This window comes from Puma concolor, chromosome E4 (genome assembly GCF_028749965.1).
Source record: "Puma concolor isolate L17-30 chromosome E4, mPumCon1.1.hap2, whole genome shotgun sequence".
Lineage (NCBI taxonomy): Eukaryota > Metazoa > Chordata > Mammalia > Carnivora > Felidae > Puma > Puma concolor.
In genome coordinates this window covers 43,981,625-44,004,228 of record NC_141683.1, presented here as the reverse complement: position 1 = coordinate 44,004,228, position 22,604 = coordinate 43,981,625, and the positions used below count along the sequence as shown (strand labels likewise).

Here is a 22,604-nt window from a genome sequence, read left to right as displayed (position 1 = left end):
GTCCTTTCTTTTATTGATGTGATGGATCATGTTAATTGTTTTGCGGATATTGAACCAGCTCCGCATCCCAGGTATAAATCCCACTTGGTCGTGGTGAATAATTTTTTTAATGTATTGTTGGAGCCAGTTGGCTAATATCTTGTTGAGGATTTTTGCATCCATGTTCATCAGGGAAATTGGTCTATAGTTCTCCTTTTAATGTGGTCTCTGTCTGGTTTTGGAATCAAGGTAATGCTGGCTTCATAGAAAGAGTTTGGAAGTTTTCCTTCCATTTCTAATTTTTGGGACAGCTTCAAGAGAATAGGTGTTAACTCTTCCTTAAATGTTTGGTAGAATTCCCCTGGAAAGCCATCTAGCTCTGGACTCTTGTTTTTTTTGGCAGATTTTTGATTACTAATTCGTTTTCCTTACTGGTTATCGGTCTGTTCAAACTTTCTATTCCTTCCTATTTCAGTTTTGGTAGTGTATATGTTTCTAGGAATTTGTCCATTTCTTCCAGATTGCCCATCTTATTGGCATATAATTGCTAATTGCTCATAATAATCTCTTATTGTTGTTTTTATTTCTGCTGTGTTGGCTGTGATCTCTCCTCTGTCATTCTTGATTTTATTTAGGTGGGTCCTTTACTTTTTCTTTTTGATCAAACTGGCTAGTGGCTTATCAATTTTGTTAATTATTTCAAAGAACCAGCTTCTGGTTTCATTGATCTGTTCTACTTTTTTTTGGTTTTGATAGCATTAATTTCTGCTCTAATCTTTATTATTTCCTGTCTTCTGCTGGTTTGGGGTTTTATTTGCTGTTCTTTTTCCAGCTCCTTAAGGCATGAGGTTAGGTTGTGTATCTGAGATTTTTCTTCTTTAGGAAGGCCTGGATTGCTATGTACTTTTCTCTTATGACTGCCTTTGCTGCATCCCAGAGGTTTTGGGTTGTGGTGTTATCATTTTCACTGATTTCCACACACTTTTTAATTTCCTCTTTAACTGCTTGGTTATCCCATTCATTCCTTGGTAGGATGTTCTTCAGTCTCCAAGTGTTTGTTACCTTTCCAAATTTTTTCTTGGGGTTGATTTCGAGTTTCGTAGCATTGTGGTCTGAAAATATGCATGGTATGATCTCAATCCTTTTGTACTTATTTAGGGCTGATTTGTGTCCCAGTATATGGTCTATTCTGGAGAACGTTCCATGTGCACTGGAGAAGAATGTATATTCTGCTGCTTTAGGATAAAATGTTCTGAATATATCTGTTAAGTCCATCTGGTCCAGTGTGTCATTCAGAGCCATTGTTTCCTTGTTGATTTTTTGATTAGATGATCTGTCCATTGCTGTGAGTGGGGTGTTGAAGTCTCCTACTATTATGGTATTACTATCGATGAGTTTCTTTATGCTTTTGATTAATTGATTTATATATTTGGGTGCTGCTACATTTGGTGCATGAATGTTTACAATTGTTAGGTCTTCTTGGTGGATAGACCCCTTGATTATGATATAATGCCCTTCTGCATCTCTTGATACAGTCTTTATTTTAAAGTCTAAATTGTCTGATATAAGTATGGCTACTCCGGCTTTCTTTTGTTGACCATTAGCACGATAGATGGTTCCCCATCCCCTTATTTTCAATCTGAAGGTGTCTTTAGGTCTAAAGTGGGTCTCTTGTAAACAGCATATAGATGTATCTTGTTTTCTTATCCATTCAGTTACCCTGTGTCTTTTGATTGGAGCATTGAATCCATTGACATTTAGAGTGAGTACTGAAAGATATGAATTTATTGCCATTATGATGCTTGTAGAGTTGGAGTTTCTGGTGGTGTTCTCTGGTCCTTTCTAATCTTTGTTGCTTTTGATATATATATATCATTTATAATATATAACTTATATATATAATTTATATAATATATATATATATTTTCCATCTTTTCTCCCCTCAGAGAGTCCCCCTTAAAATTTCTTGCAGGGCTGGTTTAGTGGTCACAAACTCCTTTAATTTTTGTTTGTCTGGGAAGCTTTTTTTTTTTTTTTAAATTTATTTATTTATTTATTTAAAAAAAATTTTTTTTTCAACGTTTATTTATTTTTGGGACAGAGAGAGACAGAGCATGAACGGGGGAGGGGCAGAGAGAGAGGGAGACACAGAATCGGAAACAGGCTCCAGGCTCTGAGCCATCAGCCCAGAGTCTGACGCGGGGCTCGAACTCACGGACCGCGAGATCGTGACCTGGCTGAAGTCGGACGCTTAACCGACTGCGCCACCCAGGCGCCCCTGTCTGGGAAGCTTTTTATTTCTCCTTCTATTTTGAAGGACAGCCTTGCTGGATAAAGAATTCTTGGCTGCATACTTTTCTGATTCAGCACATTGAATATATCCTGCCACTCCTTTCTGGCCTGCCAAGTTTCTGTGGATAGGTCTGCTGCAAACCTGATCTGTCTTCCCTTGTAGGTTAGGGACTTTTTTTTCCCTTGCTGCTTTCATGATTCTCTCCTTGCCTGAGTATTTTGTGAACTTGACTATGATATACCTTGTTGACAGTTGGTTTTTGTTGAATCAAATGGGGTCCTCTGTGCTTCTTGGATTTTGATGTCTGTGTCTTTCCCAGGTTAGGAAAGTTTTGTGCTATGATTTGCTCATATAACCCTTCTACCCCTATTTATCTCTCTTCCTCTTATGGGACTCCTATGATTCTGATGTTCTTCCTTTTTAATGAGTCACTGATTTCTCTAATTCTTAAATTGTACTCTTTTGCCTTAATCTCCCTCTTTTTCTCTGCTTCGTTATTCTCTATAAGTTTGTTCTCTGTATCACTGATTCTCTGTTCTGCCTCATCCATCCTTGCCGCTGCTGCATCCATCCGTGATTGCAGCTCAGTTATGGCATTTAAAATTTTATTCTTTTTTACTTCTTTTATCTCTGCAGAAAGGGATTCTAATCTATTTTTGACTCCAGCTAGTATTCATATTATCGTGGTTCTAAATTCTGGTTCAGACATCTTGCTGTATCTGTGTCGGTTAAATCCCTGGCTGTCATTTCTTCGTGCTCTTTCTTTTGGGGTGAATTCCTTCATTTTGTTATTTTGAAGGGAGAAAAGGAATTAATGAGGCAGAAAAATTAAAATTAAAAAATATTAAAATTAAAAAATTAAACACACACACACACAAATCGAATAAATGATGCTAAATCCTAGGTGTGTTTTGGTCTGGTCATTGAAAGTGGTTTGACAGAGTAGAGAAAAAAAGGGGGGGAAGAAAAGAAAAAAAAAAGGAAATCATTTGAGAATTTGAAAAAATGAATACACTGAAGCAGACTCAAATGAGATGATGGGAGTAAAATAGAATTTGAAAAAATATACACAAAAGTAAAGAATATAGTAGAAAACAATTAAAGAAAAATATCTTTAATAAAAATTAAAAATAAAAATGAATTTTTTCTCTTTATGTATTCAAGAAAAAAAAGAAATGAAAAAGAGAAAAAAGAAAAAGAAAAAAGAAAAAAAAGGAAATCGTTTGAAAATTTTAAAAAGTGAATACACTGTAGTAGACTAAAATAAAATGATGTAAGTAAAATAGAATTTGAAAAAATTTACATGAAAAAAATTTACATGAAAGCAAAAAAAAAACTAAAAAAGTAAAGAAAAATGTTTTTAATAGTTGAAAGTAAAAGTGAAGTTTTTCTCTTTATGCATTCAAGAAAAAGAAAAGAAACAAAAAAGAGAGAAAAAGAAAAAAAGGAAATCATTTGAAAATTTGAAAAGGGGAATACACTGAAGTAGGCTAAAATAAAATGATGGAAGTAAAATAGAATTTTAAAAAATTTACACAAAAGTAAAGAATATAGTAATACAAATTAAAGAAAATATTTTTAATAAAAATTGAAAATAAAAATGAATTTTTTCTCCTTCTGTATTCAAGAAAAAGAAAAGAAGTGTAAAAGGAAAAAAAGAAAGAAAATTGAATAGATGGACCTGCTAACAGATTGAAGTAGGACTGAAATTACTTCATTTTCCCCTAGAAGTCAGACTATGAAACGCTTTTTGGTCCATAAACTAAGCAGGCGGTGAGACTTGTGTTTTTGAAGATCGAGGTTGGCCCAGTTGGGCGGGGCTCAGTGTAACAGCTCAGCTCCCCACTAGATGGCACTACTAGCCTACTGGGGTGGATCGTTGTGGCACTCATAAGTGCATATGCACCTGTGCAGGAGTGGTGAAAATGGCACCAGCCAGTTACCCAGGCTGTTCTCCCGAATCAGCAGTCACGCACCCGTCCTCGGTCTTCAGCTCTTGTCCACTCCCCGCTTCTTCACTCTCCGTGACCAGGCCCCAGGCAGCACCTCTCTTCCGAGTTCTGTCTCAGATGCGGCTGTTTTCCCCGGCCCCTTACTTCTGAAGGACTGCGGCTTTGACCCCTTCCGCCCCTCTGCGGGAGGGTCTCACGGAGCAATGGCCAAATGCTGGCTCCACCCAGGAATGCTTGCTGGACCCTGCTGCTGCTGCTGCCTCAAGACTGCGGCCGGGTGCCACCCGCCCCAGAAAACGTTCACAAGATAGTGTAGCAGCAGCGTTTCAGGGATTATGGAAAATCACAACACACATCTGGTATCAGAGTTCACTCTTAATGACCTTGTTCCAGCACCAGTGAACGTGGCCATTTTCTGGGGTCTGCTGGGACCAGGTGGCTTCAACAGTCTCTACCAAATGTCCTTCCAGCAGTGGAACCGCTTTTCCCCGTGTGGCCTGAGAACCTCCCGGACGCCACTCTGCTTCTGGGGATTTGCCCTTCCCACCAGAGCACCGCCAGGTATCGAGCTGCAGACTTTGTGCTCCCCTTGTTTACAGTCTTATTGGAATTTAAACCCTCTCCTTTCTTCTTTCTCCCTTTTTAGCTTAGTCCCTGCGGCTGTTTCCAATTTTCCACTTTCTCTCCAGTTGCTTTTGGGGAGGGGCGCTTTTCCCGTATTCTCCCCTGCCCCCAGTCTCTGTCCTCTCTCCGCTCGCAAAAACACCTCCCTTCCTGCTCCTTTTCGTTCCCCAAGTTCACCTCTCCGCACCGTTTACCTGCTGAATTCTGTGGTTCAGGTTGTGCAGATTGTTGTGTTAATCCTCCAATCAGTTTTCTAGGTGTGTAGGATGGTTTAGTGTTGGTCTGGCTGTATTTCATGGATGCGAGACACACAAAACAATGAAACCCTTTTGATTACCTTTTTTGGGGGAATACTGCAATTCCTAATCCATGGAGAAAAATGAACTAAAACATGGTCTTCCCTAGTAAGTGGAGAAATCTCTAATTCTGTAGCATCTACAACACAGTCCTAGGAAAGTAGTGTTGTTATCCCCACTTTTCAGATAAGAAAACAAAGTTGTGGAAAGCATAAGCAATGTATCCAAGATTCCCTAGCTAGTAAGCATAGAAGCAGAACATCTGTTCAGATCTGCCTAGCTGTACTGCCTCCACCTCAAAGTGGGGGCAGAGTGTGGAACTAAGGCCAAACCCAGCTTCCTCCCTTGGCTCACTGGGAAGTTAGTGCTCCTTCTGCTATAAATACTGTCTCTTCGCCTAAACCCCATTTGTTCCCACTGCCCTGCCCTCAGCCTTCTGCAGTTGGCAGTTCCCCATTTCTCCTTTTCACTCTCACCTTTGAATTCCTGTCTTTAAGGACCAAGGGGGCCAATGAGGGAGAGGAGTTGAATGAGAGGGTAATGTAGATGCATATGTGAGGCAACTGAAGCCCCTATTTGGTCCTCCTCAATTCACATTCCTGAAAGGAAAGTGGTAGGAAATAAATACATAGATACCTAGTTTTTCCATTTTGAGACTGCAAAAGGTGTATCCTAAAAAAAGGGACTTTAGGCATCAATGGAGGGGGATAGTTGGGAGAGGCACCTCCCTGATACCTCTGCAATCATAAGACGTACATCTGGAAACATATGTTTAATAATTCTCCATCAGCCTGGGATTTGTATAACTCTAAACAGACAACACAGAAATGCAGTCGGTATGCATCTATCTTCCCCCATATAATTAGGTCCACAATCATAACGCCTGGATGTCTGCATATGTGTGTGTGAGCCACTTGTATTAGTTTCCTCTGGCTATGTAACAAAGTACCATAACCTAAGTATCTCACAACAATAGAAATTTATTTTCTCAGTGTTTTGGAAGCCAGAAGTCTGCAATCAGTATCACTGGGCTAAAATCAAGATGTGGGCAGGGCCAAGCTCCCTCCAGAAGCTCTAGGGGAGACTCGGTTCCTTCTCTCTTCCGGCTTCTGGTGGCTGCCAGCATCCCTTGTCTTGTGGCTGTATCATTCCAGTCTCTTGTCTCCATGTTCGTACTGTCTTCTTTTCTGTCTGTGTCAAATCTCTCTGTGCCTGTCTCCTGTAAGGACACTATGATGGCATTTAGAGTTCACCCACACAATCCAGGAAATCTCTCCATCTCAAAATCCTTTATTGCATCTGCCAACCCACCTGCCCCCTTTTTTTAAGAGGTAACATTTACAGGTTCCAAGGATTAGCATCTGCAAGTACTATCTCCAGACACTGCTGGTGGCTGTTGTTCAGTTTACCATACTACTGCGAAACAAATAGTATTCGGACCCTCTTGCAACCATGAATATTAAATAATAATCACTTATGTCACTTCAGGTAGCTGAAAGCACAGTGGAAATAGAATTCATCCTGTCACTTAAGCAAAGAAATTTTGGAACTGCACTGGACCTTAGAAATCACTATTTTGCAAGCGAGGAAGCTGGAAATTGCACAGCCCCTAATGGCAGCCCAGAGCTCTTTCCATTCTACTAGATCTTCTTTTTCATTTTTATGTGATTTGATTTCTATCTGTTACACTTGCTAAAGATCATCACTTTAATGGGATCTATTAATTTCAGAAATTATGGTAGACTTAAATAATGCTTAGAACAGATATTACAATGGAAATGTTTATATTTTCTTTTTATCCTGATAAAATGGCTTTAAGAGTACATTTAAAATTCTCAACTCAGAGCCATTTCTGTCTTCTAAGCCATTCATAATTCCCCTTTCCATTTCAATGAAACTATTTACCTATGCTTTCAAGTTGTTCCATCACCATATTGCTTATTTTAGCTTGTTTTCTACCATCACCAGTTATTAACTGCGTAAAGATGTAAAGCAAAAACAAGTTTGCAATTTTAGCATGCAAGTTTCATCAAAATTTCAAAAAATCTTAAAACATACATCATGCAAAAGAAGTTAATGCCAATACAATCATAAATGTAAAAGAAGACATTCATTAGAGGTATATTAAAGATGATGCTTTCATAATGATACATCAGTTCTGAGAGAATTCATAAAGAACAAAAGACAACGATGAAATCAGAGTGAATGAGGCTGAAAGTCACTCCATAAATTTTGTAAAGTAGTTCTGAACCTTTTCTTGAATCACAGGCTCCTTGAGAATCCAATAAGATATGAATCCTATCAAAATAATCCACATCACTGATGTTTTCCTTTGGACTTCAGGAGACCATAGACTTTGTAAAGCCCAACAATTGGCTTGGCTTGAATTTAAGAATCTGTATTAGATTGATTCCATTTCCAAATGTGTGTCCAGCACCCTAACCCAGGAGCTTAAGTCAGTTACAATAGGAAAGGACCATAACAGACTTACAAAGTAAGCTCAACCAAATATTCTCTTTTTGATGATTTTTAAAAAGGAAAAAAAAACAGAAGATGACTAAGACAACACATACTCCTAAGGGGTGAGTGGATTTCTTAAAATACATAAGTGAATTCACTACTTACTAATATGGGAAGTTCACTACTAATATGGGTCATATTCTCTCTCAAAAGGTTACATTACTCCTGGAATACATAAAATTTGTACCTGTAGTTTGAAGTTCATCCAAATAAATTCTGTCAAAAATTTTAAGAAAATATTTTATTTTGGAAAAAAAATGCAACAATTAATGGCAAAAATAAACCAAATTACCAAGATACTCAAGGAAAGAGACTACATTTGCATCCCAAACAGCATGCAAACAGCAGAGAGATTACTATAATGGAAAACTCCAGTTAAAGACTAGTCCTGAAAGTACCAAGCAAGACACCAAATTATGAAAAGGGCCAGGCTTCTTGATAAGGAGTCTGCTAACTGTAAAAACTCAATTCTCAGTCATTAATAACAGTGTTCTCTGCACCTGAAAATACCTACTTTACTCCTGCTAGAAATGACCATAGCATTTCCAAGGGGAAAATAAACCGCATTCTTAGATTTATTTTGAGCCATCCATGAAGGGACAGAGTCTGGGAAAAAAATCTGGCCTAAGTTAGCGACCATATTAGAAACCTTGATTTAGTTAATAGATCTTAATGGAGATAAAAACAAAAGGTGATAATAAACTTATCTGTCCCTGCCACCAGGATTCCTCCACCTTGGGAAGCTGTTCCTGCCTCCTCAGAGCACTGACTCAGTGAAAGAATGGCCACAACAAGCACAGGAATATGGTTTCTCTCCACTAGGAATCCGCTGATGGGGCCGAAGGTATGCCAGCCTCGTGAAGGTCCCTCCACACTCATCACAGTAGAGGGAGTGCTCTCCAGAGTGTGTTTGCTGGTGTCTTTTTTTTTTTTTAATGTTTATTCATTGATTTGGGGAGAGAGAGAGAGAGAGAGAGGGAGAGAGAGAATCCCAAGCAGACTCCACACTGTCGGTGCAGAGCCTGATGTGGGGCTTGATCTCAACTGTCAGATTATGACCTGAACCAAAATCAAGAGTTGGACACTTAACTGACTGAGCTGACCAGGTGCTCCTGTTGGTGACTTTTTAACCTGACCAAATGAACAAAGGCCATTCTTGGCACTTGTATGGCTTGACCTGTTGATGGATCATGTTTGGATAGAGGGTTTAGATATGTTTAGATAGAGGGTTTGGTTTGCAAAATCACTGCAACAAACAGGACAAATGTATAATTTGGAGTCCTCTTTTCCTGTATTTCACCCATCTGAACTGTGATGGTTCTGATGCAGTGTAGCAGGACTTTTTCAAGACACCATTTCCCACGGCAATATTAGCACACGCCATGTTGTGTACATTACACCATTGCCTCCACACATCTGTGAAGATGAAACCTTTATCACATTCAGGGCACTTATAGGCTGGTCCCTAGAATGAATCAACTTGTGCAGGTGTAGGTTGGCAGCCCGCGAGAGTTCCTGGCTCCAAGAGGGGGCAGCAATAGGAATGTTCCACTACATGATTCTTTATGTGCTCCCAAAGTCCTGAAAAGATTTCCTGCAGTTCTTATGTTGCTAAGAGCAATATTTTCCAGAGATTGGTTCTAGGTTTTCATCAGATGAATCAATATGGATAATATTTTCATCATCCTCCGCAGGATTTTCTGAAGTTCTTCCGAGTGCCCAGAGGATGGTGGTTCTAAGTCCCCATGCTATAAGTCAGACTGGGAACCACAAGTGACAGAGGCTCCTACAGTGGTTTCCCTTTTGTGAGTGGTAGTCAGTTTCATCAGTTTCCTGAGTTCCACCGGAAGCACTTGCCTACCTGAGGGATCCGCAGAGAGACAGCCAGTCTTGGAAAGTGGCAAAGACTGCTTGAACTTCCAGATGGAGGCTGGATTTTTGGTGCATCTTCTGCTGGCTCAGGAGGTATTCCTCTGAATATGATTTCTCTGTGTCCTGGGCATCTCTTAACTGCCATGCTACCTCCATACCCATCCTGGGGCCACTGGGCAGCTATTCTTGGCTTTTTATTGAAGTTCTGGTCCTCTGGTCTTACATACTTTCTGAACAGATTTGATACAGCTTCATTTTATCTTTTAAAAATTCTAAGGCAAAAAAGGATAATTTTTATTCACAGAAATAGTTAAAATTTACTCTTGGAACTATAAAATTATTTCTGTTTTTCTAAACAGTTAAATAGTTTCTAATTCTACAAAGAATTAGAAAAATGATTGCCTGACTCTCAGTCAAGATGGTTCTGTGAATTTACAATTTAACCACCACTCCCAAAATACATGGCAATACAATGATAAATAAAATATAAGAAAGGAAGAACAATTAAAATACAGCTGTGCTCAGAAGCTAGATTAAAATCCTCATGGACCATAACTGAATAGAAACAATGCAGCAATTGGGGCTAATAATGTACACCTGTTGGGTTCTGGGTCAGAGAATTGGCTGATGTGGCTGGGAGTCTAATTCTCAACTTATGTGTAAGTGAAGTAAATAGTGGAGCCGGGCTGGAAGAAAATGTGATCCCAACCTGTGAGATGGCTTATCTAAAGCTTCGTACCTAGAATAGCAGATAGAACCAGATACAGCCTCTCAACAAGGATGTAGTCAAGATAGAAATAAATAAATAATATAGAAAACAAATGACTAAAGAATCACAACCAGAAGCTGGTCCTTTGAATACACTAATCAAAAAGAGAAAACACTAGTAACTGATAAAGGGAAAAGGAGGGAGAACACAAAAATACTAGAAATTAAAAGGACAAAATTGTATTTACAGTAGAAAACTTGAAAACTAGAATAGAATAAACGTTTCAATAAATTAAATTTGCCCACAAGTTTAAAAACTTAAATGAAATGGAAAACTTTCCATAAGACTATATATACATCATCAAAGTGGCATCAAAAAGCTAAAAATTTAAATAAGGCAATAACCAGTAAAAAAAAAAATCTATTGTTGAAAATCTTCTTTTCCTCTAAACCTAAAAAAAACAAAAAACAAAAAACCACAAACCTTAGGCTTATGTGGTTTTAAACTAAATTCACTGATGGGCATTAAGGAGGGCACTTGTTGGGATGAGCACTGGGTGTTGTATGTAAGCGATGAATCACGGGAATCTACCCCCAAAACCAAGAGCAAACTGTATACACTGTATGTTAGCCAGCTTGACAATAAATTATATTTTAAAAAATTTAAAAATAAACGAAATTCACTGAATCTTCAAAGAACACAATCCTTTTCTAATATAAGCCACCCTAGAGAAGAACAAAGAGAGAAGGGAACTTTATAACAAGACTGGATTAGGACAACAAAAAGAAAATTATGGCCATATCTCACTTATAAATGTAAATACAAAAATCCTAAGTAAATATTAGCATATCAAATCCAGCATGAAAAATGAAAATCCAAAAGTCAACAAATGAACAAACAAAACCAAATACATCATGCAAGTGGCATGACTTCATTATTTTTTATGGCTGAAAATATTTCATTATATCTATCTATCTATCTATCTATCTATCTATATATCTTCTTTATCCATTCATCAGTTGATGGACACCTGAGATGCTTCTGTACCGTGGCTATTGTAAATAATGCTGCTGTATACATAGGGGTCAACTTATCCCTTTGAATGAGTGTTTTTGTATTCTCTAGGTAAATGCCAAATAGTGCAATTGCTAGGTCACAGGGTAGTTCTATTTCTAGCTTTTTGAGGAATCTCCACACTGTTTTCCAGAATGACTGCACCTGTTTGCATTTCCACCAATAGTTCATGTAGTTTCCTTTTTCTCCACATCCTTGCCAACGCCTGTTGTTTCTTGTGTTTTTGATTTTAGCCATTCTGACAGGTATTAGGTGGTATCTCATTGTAGTTTTGATTTGTATTTCCCTGATGACAAGTGATGATGCACTTGTTGTGACCAGCTCAGAGTGTTGAATGGAAGTGTGACATCACTATATTGTGCACCCGAAACTAGTATAACACTGTATGTTAACTAACTGGAATTAAAATAAAACTTAAAAAAAACACAACAAAATCACACACGCACACACACAGAAACCAAACCCAAAAAATAAAAAGACACATCATGACCGAGAAGGGCTTAACCCACCCCTCCCCCAAAAAAGATGTTTCAACATCAAGACATTTTATTGAAGTAATTAGCCACATTAACTGATTAAACTGAAAGAAATGTAGGATCATCTTAACAGATATGATGGAAAGCATATTCAATAAAATACACTAGAAATTCATGATAGAAGCTCTTAGAAACTATGAAGTAAAAAGATACTTTGAAATTCCTTGAAAATAGCTTAAGACAAGGACCAAAGTACTAAGTGCTTTATTTGGGAGATGACCCCAGGAAGCAGCGGTGAGGTTTCAGGAGAATGACACAAGCAAGGAAAGTAAGTCAATATAAGGGTGTGTTTTAAAGACTGCTGTTATAAGCAGCAAGGTCTCAATATTTATATCACTGAGGCCCCGAGGAGCATGAAAGGAGTGGTCCATCAGACAAAGGAAAGCCTAGGAGCTGGGGCATCTATCTATGAGCTCCCATTCACAACTGACTGAGGGGCGACCCCAGGAGCATTAACACTCCTAGCCCAGCACTTTTAGAATGTACAGCCCACAAGGACTGAGTGGGCTCCTGTGGTTTCTGGAAAGGCCCACAGAGAGGCCATAAAGGGGAAAAAAGTCACTAGAGATACACGGCATACACTTGAAGTAAGATGTTGTTAGAATAAGTCAACTATGTTCATTATAGATGCAGCTAAAATTAGAGATGGAGGGGATGTGATACTAGACCAAAAATGTCTGCTACAGCTACCTAACAAAAACCTACAACTGACATCACAATGGTGAAACTCTCTAAAGTCAGGAACAAGACAAGGAGGCCTCTTCCTATGACTACTACTATTTAACACTGTACTTAGGACCTATCTGATCCTTTCAAACACTCTATCTGATCCTTTCAAAGGATCCTATCTGATCCTGTCAAAGAAAAAGAAAAAAAGAAGTACAAAAATTTGAAAAGAAGGGACAAATTGTCTTTATTTGTAGATGATATATCTGCCTACAAAAAAGTCTAAAAAATTGACAAACCATTGGAACTAAACACAAGATTAACCTATAAAAATCGATAATTTTTTAAAAAAATGCTTATTTATTTTAGAGACAGAGTGTGTGTGAATGAGTGGGGGAGGGGCAGAGAAAAAGGGAGACAGAAAATTCAAAATGGGATCTGCACTGAGAGCAGAGAGCCCAAAGGAGGGGTTTGAATTCATAAACCGTGAGATCATAACCTGAGCTGAATTTGGACACTTACCCAGTTGCACCACTCAGGTGCCTCCAAAATCAATAGATTTTTATACACCAGCAAGAATCAATTTAAAATGTAACAAAAAATAGGTAACATTCACATTAGCAATAAAACCACTGTGATCTCTGGGAATAAAATCCAATAAAAGCTTAGCAGGACTCATGGGGAAAATTATAAAATGTTATCAAACAACATAATGTAGAACCTGACTGAAAACAAGATATATCAGATTCATGTTCATAGTTGGAAGAACTCAATATCATAAAGATTAAATTATCTGTAATTTAATTCACAAAGTCAATGGGTTCCCAGTTAAAACCCCAATATGAATGTTATGGACTTTAAAGGCCCACAAACAATCAAAATAATTTTGGGGGGGTGGACAAAAAAACAGAGAGGGCAGCCTAACTAGTTAGTAAGACATGTGATACAATAAGTAATTTTGGAGTAATAAAGTCATTATATATTTATTATATTATATTGTGTTATATTTAACATAAATGTTAATAAAATGTTGAAAACTATAAGAAGTAACCATAAGAGATCTTTACAGCATAGGAGAGAATTTATTTTAACAAGACACCAAAGGAATCGTAAAGGAAAACATGGTAGAATTAGACTACATTAAAATTTTAAAGATCTGCAAAGCAAAGCATAACTAAATATAAAAGACAAGTGACAGTTTGGAAGGACATCTATGACACATTACTCTCAAATAACATCTGAATCAAAGAAAAATAGACAAAAGATTATGAAAAACCAATTCTAAAAGAAGAAACTCAAATGGCCAGTAAACATAGGAAAAGATGCTCAGTGTCATGATCCATCAAGAAAATGCAAAATAAAATGCAATTCCATTTCACGTCCATTAGATAGGAAAACTTAAAAGAATTGACAATCTCCTGATGTGATTCACTGAGGACACAGCTTCACTTATGTCATATTCTCGCCAAAAATGTATAACCGAATTTCACATGCACAAACCATTAGGCAAATCTAAATTTAGAACAGGAAATAAAATAACTGGCCTATACTCTTCAAATTCGTCAATGTCATGAAAAAGAAAAAAAAGTCTCAGAAGCTTTTTCAGATTAAAGGAGACTTAGACAAGACAACTAAGTTCAACACGTGTCCTGGATCAGGAAAAATTGCTAGAAAGGATTTGATGGGAAAATTGGTGAAATTTTATAATTCTATACCAATGTTAAGTTTCCTGAATTTGATAATTGTACCATGGTTACAAAGAAAATGCCTTTGTTTTGGGGAGTTACATATGGGAATACTTAAGACTGACAAGTCATAATATCTACAATATTCAAACGGTTCAGGAAAAAAATATGTAAATAAAATACAAATATATACGAAGGAAAGGAAAGGAAAGAGGAAAGCAGAGAAGGATGGAGAAAGAAAGCAAATGTAGCAAAAGTATTAATAGTTGGTGAATCTATGTGGAATTTACATAGGAGGTCGTTAAACCATTCTAGCAACTTATCTGCTGGTTTGAAATCTTATCAAAATAAAATGTTTGAAACATATGTTTATATCAAGTGTTAGTAAGGATGTAGGAAAATGGAAATTTTCATATTCTGAAGAAATGCAAATTAGTATAGTTGTTTGGATACTACTACTACCAATAATAATGTGGCATTATATTGATATATGATAATATAATATGATGATAATATGATAGTAGTGTAAGTAAACTGTACATATCTATATCCTATAATCTAGCAATTCAAATGGAATGTGGGAAGAAAATAATAGAAGTTTGTATTTATTCATTTCATCTTGTAAGAAAAATTTTACATTTGATAATGGATGTTATATATTCGTGTAATAGAGCATTTATATAATTTATAAATAATATAGAAATACTGGGGTTAGGCAGTTAAGTTCTTATTGGTAGGGCAGTCTGGTCAGCAAAGTGGGAGACCACTGCATTCAAGAAATTCTAACATAAATGAGGATATATATGCATATACACACACACATATATATACGTACATATGTATATATACACATGTATATATACACATATATATGTGTGTGTATGTATATACATATATATGTGTATATGTATGAATATTGGGGCACCTGGGTGGCTCAGTTGCTCAGTTGGTTGAGTGTCTGACTGTTGATTTCTGCTCAGGTCATGAGCCCAGGGTCATGGGATTCAGCCCCAGGTTGGGCTCTGCACTGAGCGTAGAGCCTGCTTTAGATTTTCTTTCTCTCTCTCTGCCCCTCTTCCCTGCTCTCACTCTCTCTAAATAAAAACAAAACAACTATATTTTTTAAAAAGGAATATTAACTGCTACATGATTTGTAATAGCAAAAATATGGAAACATCCTAAATACCCATCAGTAAGAAAAAAGATAGATGAATTGTGTTTAATAATATGATGGGATACTAAATAGCAGATAAAAATAAATGAAATAGAGTTTTAAATATTAACATGGATAAGTTTAGAAAATGTTGGGTGAAAATAGCAAGTTGCAGAGCAATAAGGAAGTAACACTGTAAACACTATGTACTGTTGGTAGGTATTTAAATCTATCCTTGAAAAACAAAAGCACTGACCAGACAACAAACTCAGGGTAGCGCTTACCTCTGGGGAGGAATAAAGAATAGAGGACATCAGCATCAGAAAAGAGATTATATGGAGTTAAAATTTAATCTGTATCTTTTGTTTTTTCAAAGAAGCAAAACAAACCTGAAGTTTTTAATTTTTCTGGTGGATTACAATTCTCATACATGAAGATTTTGACAGATGAGACTCATTTCTTCAACTCATGCCAAAGCAACTCTAAATTGGAGCCCCTTAAATGAAATACTTCTCAATGGAAAACTCATGTTTCCTATTTTCATAATATATGCTCTTAATTTTATGGAAATGCCAGTATGGTAAGGAGCATGTAGAACTACAAGTGATGTCTTCTTGAACCCAAATATTCTGCAGTGATAAGTCATCGGTTATTATCTTGATTTATGCAGAGATAAAACTGAAGATTCTCTCAAAGTTTAAAAAGTATTTTAACAACACAAAATTTGCATATTGCTGAGTTACATACGTTAAAGTCCATTACAACTTCTACATAAAATTACCAAGTTCTTGCTAATGGCTCCCTTAGTTTAATATTTTAAGTTGTGTCTAGATAATAAAAGAACTTTAATTATTCAGGAACTTACTGATTCAGATTTCTCTAACATTTGGCTTCCTAATGGCATTTTTGTTTGGCACTTTGTATGCTGCTTCACCTTCACTAGAGAGAAAGATGATAAAGCTTAAAATTGGTCTTAAATTTTACTATTTGTCTGGGTCATTAGTTATATTTGAGAAAAAAACTGGCACTATTGATTTAAATTTTTTAATTTTTAAAATCTTTTTTAACGTTTATTTATTATTAAGAGACAGAGAGAGACAAAGCATGAGCATGGGAGGGGCAGAGAGAGGAGGAGACACAGAATCCGAAGCAGGGTCCAGGCTCTGAGCTGTCAGCACAGAGCCCGATGCGGGGCTCAAACCCACCAGCGAGATCATGACCTGAGCCAAAGTCAGATACCTAACTGACTGAGCCACCCAGGCGCCCCTAGCACTATTGATTTAAAAGGCACTTGAGGTTACCCCCCAAATTTAATTGTAGGAACTTCCTGTGGCCTTCATCTGCATTAATAACAAGGAGATAGCTACCATATTATTACTGCCAAAAAGTCTGTAGGATAACAGTGTCCAAGGTCTACCCAATGATCCACTTATTTTAAGCAGTAATTTTGGCAGTCTCTAAAAGCTAGAGTGTAGAGAGTAAGGCATTAAGAATTTCTGTCTGAAGGAGTTGCTTAGGTTCTCCTTTTACCATATTTTTAATGCATGCTGGATCTGTAGTGTTGTCTCTTTTTTCATTTCTTATACTGGACATTTGTTTTCTCTCTCTCTCTCTTTTTTTTCTTTAAAAACTCTCACTAGTGTCTTCTCAGTTTTACTAGTCCTTAATTTTTTTTGTTTGGTTGATTTGTGTTTTCTCACTAGTTTCTGCTCTTATTTTTGTTATTTTATTTCCTCTACTTTTCTTGTATTTTCTAGTCCTCTTCTAATTTCTCTAGATGAATAGAATGCTTGCTCACTAATATTCAGTCTTTCTTTCTTTCTAGTCCTTTTCTAATTTCTCTAGATGAATGGAATGCTTTCTCATTTAATATTTGGTCTTTCTTCTTTTCTACTATATGCCTTTAAGGCTATAAATTGTAAGGATTTCTTTGGCTAAATTGTATAAATTTTGAAATTAACATTTTCATATGGTTCAACTCCAAATATTTTCTAATTCTGTTAGGATTTCTTCTTTGATTATGGGTTATGAGGATATGTAGTAAATTTACAAATATATGAGAATTTTCGGGTTATCTTTTATTACTGATTTATAGCTTAACTATATTGGGGTCAATAATGTATTCTATCTAGTCTGTATAATTTCATTCATTTGAACTTTGATGAGAATTGCTTTGTTGGTCCAGCTTGTAGTCAATTTTTGTAGATATTTTATGTGTGCTTGAAAAGAAAGTATATTCTTAAGTGCTTGAGTAGAGTGTCCTATATTTATTCATTTGGTCAAATATCTTGAGTATACTTTTCTGGTATTATATCCTCATTAAGTATTTGTTTTCTTATTCTATAAATTACTAAAAGAGGTATATATAAAAAGCTCTCACTACAATTATGAACTTGTCTACCTCTCTGTGGTTTTGCCCATTTTTACTTTATATATTTTTAGACCACATTATCTTCTCCAGTTAAAATGTGGTGGGGGGATAAAAGAAGAAAAATTGCTGCAAAGGTAACTCCAGTTCTTTTTAATAAATCAGAAATGTTGCTGGAAAAATAATTCACATTGTAGGACATTTTACTTGATGACATTTGTTATGGGTTGTGTTTTGTCTCCCCAAAAGAGATAATGTTGGATTCCTATCCCCTGTACTGCAGAATATAGACTTACTTGGAGATAGGGTCTTTACATAGTCAACCAAATTAAAATGAAGTTATTAGGATGGGTCCTAATACAATATTATTGCTGTCCTTATAAAAAGGGGAAATTTGGACACAAATTTGTCCTTATAAAAAGGGGAAATCTGAACACAGAGTCATACATGTATAGGGAGAAGGTGGCCATCTACAAGCCACTGAGAGAGACCCGGAACAGATTCTCTTTCACATTCCTCAGAAGGATGAACCTTGCAGATACTTTGATCATAGATTTCTAGCTTCCAGAACTTTAGGTAAATAAATTTCTGTTATTTAAGTCACTCAATTTGTGGTATTTTCTTATGGCAGCCCTAGCAAACTAATGGAACATTATAACTTACAAGGCAATTTTGTTATTTAAAATGAAAGGTATGATTTAAGCAGAGGATGAAAACCTTTCTTCCCTTAAAAAGGTAAAATGAAGAAACTAATCTTTTATTTAATAGAATATCCTTTTGTAGCTTAGTAGTAAAGTTAATTTTTTTACCTGATATCAAGAGAGATTTTGGTAGGTCAGTCTTATTGAGCCAAAGAAAACAATTCCCCTGTCCTCAGAATTGCATTTTATGATTTCCTAATTAAGGATGAGAAAGACAATTCTCAAGTTTCCTTCAGGGAAGATCAGTGCAATAAATATAATTAACTCTAACAGGTTTAATAATAAGCCACCAAATCTCATGAGCGTAATAGATTCAACCAGGGAATTATTGTAATATAGACTCAGTGGAATAATCACAAATTCAACTTAGGAACATCATGAATTACAAATATAGTGCAGGTATATTAAACTTTCCTGAAATTCAAAGTTTAAAGTTTAATTTTCTTAACAGAGATCTTAAGCCATGTTATTTTTGACGTTATTTATTATTGAAAAGAGAGGGGTGTGATAATGTATGCCCTTGGCTGTCCTAAGATAATATCAGCAAGGATAACAATGTCTTCCTACAAGCTCTTTATAGTACCCTGCTAGAGAGGAAATATGAAACTGAATAAAGCATAGAATATGAATATGGCCCAAGAGAGAACTTCTTAAAGGCCACTTGTAGAATTTTGCCATCACATACACAAGTTTTCTTGTTAGCAATGTGGTGGTCTCTCTAATTCTCAAAAGCACCCTGCTCTGATATTGTGAGTATTTTGAGGCTCTTGTCTCATATGTTCAGATCAGTGCCTGGGATATACATTGATGGATATTCAACTGATAAATGAGATAAACAGTGTAATTTCATTCCATTATTATCTGATCTCATAAACCCAGAGCAAGCTTATTCACAGTAAGAAATATACCTACCATCTGCAAACTCTTGATGATGATACCCAACCTGATATAATAGGTATGTAGATAATTGGCTAGATCAATGAAATATGATTTAAAGTACTTAGGTTTAAGTATTTTCAAGTCAAAATTTTAATGAAGGGTCATTCTACTGTTTTTTAGTTTATAGATTCTTAGAAATGAAAGAAAAAACTCTTGGAAGTCATCTTTAATCAACTTAATGAAGGAAACTCATATACATGCTCACCTAATTTCTTCCTAGACATTTCAAATAGTTTGAGTGATAGAAATATCACATATTCATTAGATAGTCTATCCTACCATCTGATTGTTCTAGTTATTAGAAATGCTTTCCCTAGAGTGAGCCCCAAATTGGCCTACAGTTATGTCTACTCTTAATTTTGTCTCAAGGAGATATAAGAAATTCATCTTAGAAATGACAACTCTTCAGATATCTAAAGAGAACAATCATGTTTCCACTAAATCTATTTCTAATTATAAAACAAACATACTTCTATATTTCAATAAATGCCAGGGATACAGTTAATTTTCAGTGATGGGGTTGGAGATAAGTAGGGGCTGGAGAGAATAATTTTATTATAGTTATAACCTCTAGTAACTTGTGTCTAAGCTAAGCTTCACATGCCAAGTCCAAGGAATATTTCAGCAACAAGGCACACAGAGAGTCAGTTGGGATGAAAGGAAGCTTCAGAGAACATATAGTAAAAAGGTCTTAGATAATTTGTTTCTTTGTTTTCCCAGATTCTGTTTTTTTATTCTTCTTCATATTATTTTCAAGATTTGAGAAATAGTTGACATATAACTTTGAGTAAGTTTACGGTGTACATGTGATGATTTGATATATGTATATATTGCCAAATTATTGCCACAATAAGGTTAATTAACCCACCTCTTACCTCAAATAGTTACCTTTTTTGGTGTGTGTGGTAAGAACTTTTAACATTTGTTCTCTTAGCAACTTTCAAGCATACAATACAGTATTAACTACATTCACTATGCTATACATTAAATCTCCATTAGATGATTTTATAAATTGTTCATGTTGCCTGTAACCTTGTTCATAATTCTTCTATTTCTGACCTTTTAAATTATAGTTAAGGAAGATCGTTATTAAGTAATTAAGAATAAAATGTGGTGAGATACCTTCATTCAGTCATGAATTCCTTCTCTCTGTGGTAAGCAGGATTTATACATTGCCTATCAATTCCATTCTACCCAAACTTGGTTTTATTAAGAATCCCCTGGATGGGGTGCCTGGGTGGCTCAGTCGGTTGAGTGTCCGACTTTGGCTCAGGTCATGATCTCACACTCTGTGAGTTCGAGCCCCGCATCGGGCTCTGTGCTGATGGCTCAGAGCCTGGAGCCTACTTCAGATTCTGTGTCTCCCTCTCTCTCTGCCCCTCCCCTGCTCATGCTCTGTCTCTCTCTGTTTCAAAAATAAATAAAAACAGTAAGAAAAAAAATTCTTTTAAAAGAATCCCCTGGATAAAAGGATGTATATTAGTTCAATTAATTAATAATTTCTATAAAATAATATTTCAATATTTTAAATTTTGGTGCCTATTCCTGAAAGATAAATACCTTGACAATGATAACTGGAATGATATTTCTATGTGAATTTAATAAGTAGAAATCATTTTTCACTGTTCTAATTACCATTAATAGCAACCTCTCTTTGTATGCACACAGTATTAATCTCTCAAATCTCCAGATTTTAGGAATGAACATTTTACATCCATATTATATAATAAAGATATAAACAGACTACTATTCCACTATGTTTATTTTTGCATCGTAGGCATATGTTATCTTAGGCTACTAAGGCCACATAAAGGATGGGGACAGGGAAACAGTAGAAGGAAATTAAGGCCACATTTCAGGTCACATAAAAATAACCCTATATTTGGGACGCCTGGGTGGCTCAATCAGTTTAGTGACCGACTCTTGGTTTTGGCTCAGGTCATGATCCAGAGTCATGGGATAAAACTCCAAGTTGGGCTCCCTGCTGAGTGTGGAGCCTGCCTAAGATTTTTCTCTCTTGGGGTGCCTGGGTGGCTCAGGGGGTTAAGCATCTGACTTCAGCTCAGGTCATGATCTCATGGTTCATGAGTTTGAGCTCTGTGCTCCCTCTCTCTTAAAAATAAGTGAACATTAAAAAAAGAAAAAAGAGAGATTCTCTGGGATGCCTGGATGGCTCAGTTGGTTAAGCATCCGACTTCAGCTCGTGTCATGATCTCGCAGTCCATGAGTTCTAGCCCCACGTCAGGCTCTGTGCTGACAGCTCGGGGCCTGGAGCCTGCTTCGGATTCTGTGTCTCCCTCTCTGCTCCTCACCTGCTCGTGCTCTATCTCTCTGTCTCTCAAAAATAAATAAACATTAAAAACTTTTTTTAATAAAAAAAGGATTCTCTCTCTCCCTATGCTCCTCTCCCCCCCCAAGAATAATTTTTTTTAATAAAAAAAATAACCCTATATTTTTCCTTATATTTCCCTTGTCTTTTGATGCTGACTCAGCTTATCTACTGATGCTGTTTCTGCTCATTATTTAAAAAAAATTTTTTTTTCAACGTTTATTTATTTTTTTGGGAACAGAGAGAGACAGAGCATGAACGGGGGAGGGGCAGAGAGAGAGGGAGACACAGAACCGGAAACAGGCTCCAGGCTCCGAGCCATCAGCCCAGAGCCCGACGCTGGGCTCGAACTCACGGACCACGAGATCGTGACCTGGCGGAAGTCGGACGCTTAACCGACTGCGCCACCCAGGCGCCCCTCTGCTCATTATTTTAGTCTGTCACATGTGTACAGCCACAAACATATAGTATAAACCATTATATTTCTCTCTTATTTGTGGTTATCCTTCTTTTACTAACCAGTCTCAGTCCTGGCCACTCTAAACCCACATAACTGTGTTGTGATTAGCATCAGAAAAATATATCCCAGCACCACCAATGTCTTTTGTAGAACATAGATTGCCAAAGTTTCAATTGTGTACAAATGATGATGATACTACTTGATGTGGTAGGGACATTCCCTCTGTTGGATGATCATTACAAAAACAAAATTATCCAGAAAGCAAAGGCAGAGAAAGAATAAGGGCCCAGAAAAAAATCCTCAAGTTATCAGATGCTTAAAGTTTTATGTTTTAGAACCCAGTTCCTTTTAAAGTATATCATTCCTAAGACCTAAAGAGGTATGTAAACATGACATATCAGTTTGAGTTCTAGGAATATATTTAAATCTCTCCTGAAATATATAAAGT

At 36.5% G+C, this 22,604-nt stretch overlaps 1 long non-coding RNA gene across 1 annotated transcript in view; it reads right to left on the bottom strand.

The window, feature by feature from the left end:
* Positions 1-6,104: 6,104 nt before the first annotated feature.
* LOC147572629 (uncharacterized) overlaps positions 6,105-22,604 on the bottom strand; it is a 21,898-nt gene continuing 5,398 nt past the window's right edge. Inside the window, exons 2-3 of the long non-coding RNA XR_015245892.1 lie at positions 9,526-9,808; positions 6,105-6,363 (exon numbers count right to left, since the gene is read on the bottom strand). This is a non-coding gene — a long non-coding RNA (uncharacterized LOC147572629). The remainder of the gene's footprint in view (positions 6,364-9,525; positions 9,809-22,604) is intronic.